Here is an 880-nt window from a genome sequence, read left to right on the forward strand (position 1 = left end):
GATACCCGAGATGGCAGAACCAGCTCGTGCTCTTCGAGATTACGCCGCTCCATCGCAAGATGAGCCGCATTCGAGTATTGCTCCACCCGCAATCGAAGCAAACAACTTCGAACTTAAACCTTCATTGTTGCCAGCAGTGCAACAGAACCAATTCTCTGGAAATCCTACCGAGGATCCAAACCTTCATTTATCCGTATTTGTCCAATACGCTGATACTGTTAAAGCTAATGGTGTCACTTCAAAGGCAATTCGACTTCGTCTCTTTCCTTTCTCGTTAAGAGATAGCGCTAGAATATGGCTTCAGTCTCTTCCTTCCAACTCAGTCACCACATGGAACGAGTTGAAGAAAGTCTTTCTTGCCCGATATTTTCCGCCGAGCAAAACAGCTATGTTAAGAGCCCAGATAAATGGATTTAAACAGAAAGATAACGAGTCTCTTTTCGAAGCATGGGAAAGGTACAAAGACATGATGAGACTTTGTCCACACCATGGTTTAGAGGACTGGTTAGTGATTCATACCTTCTATAATGGTCTCTTGTACAACACGAGGTTAACAATAGACGCCGCCGCAGGTGGCGCACTTATGAACAAACCTTATGCTAATGCTTATCAACTTATCGAGAGCATGGCCCAAAACCACTATCAGCGGGGAAGCGAAAGAACAACGGTAGAGAAACCTCAAACGAAAAGTGCCATGTACGAGATAAGTAACCTTGATCATGTTAATGAAAAAGTGGAAGCTTTGGCCCAGAAAATTGAAAGTTTAAATGTATCACCTCCAGCCACTGTGGTTGCCATAACTCAGAATTGCGAAGTCTGTGGAATCCAAGGTCACACTCCTGCAGATTGTCAACTCCTAACAGGAATCCAAGCAGAGCAA

The 880-nt window shown here is 44.2% G+C and overlaps 1 non-coding gene across 1 annotated transcript; it reads right to left on the reverse strand.

Moving 5' to 3' along the window:
• Positions 1-388: 388 nt before the first annotated feature.
• On the reverse strand, positions 389-495 carry LOC127077978 (small nucleolar RNA R71). The gene has a single exon (XR_007787735.1). It is a non-coding gene; the product is annotated as a small nucleolar RNA R71 (small nucleolar RNA).
• Between the last annotated feature and the right edge of the window lie 385 nt (positions 496-880).

Source organism: Lathyrus oleraceus, chromosome 4, assembly GCF_024323335.1.
Source record: "Lathyrus oleraceus cultivar Zhongwan6 chromosome 4, CAAS_Psat_ZW6_1.0, whole genome shotgun sequence".
Lineage (NCBI taxonomy): Eukaryota > Viridiplantae > Streptophyta > Magnoliopsida > Fabales > Fabaceae > Lathyrus > Lathyrus oleraceus.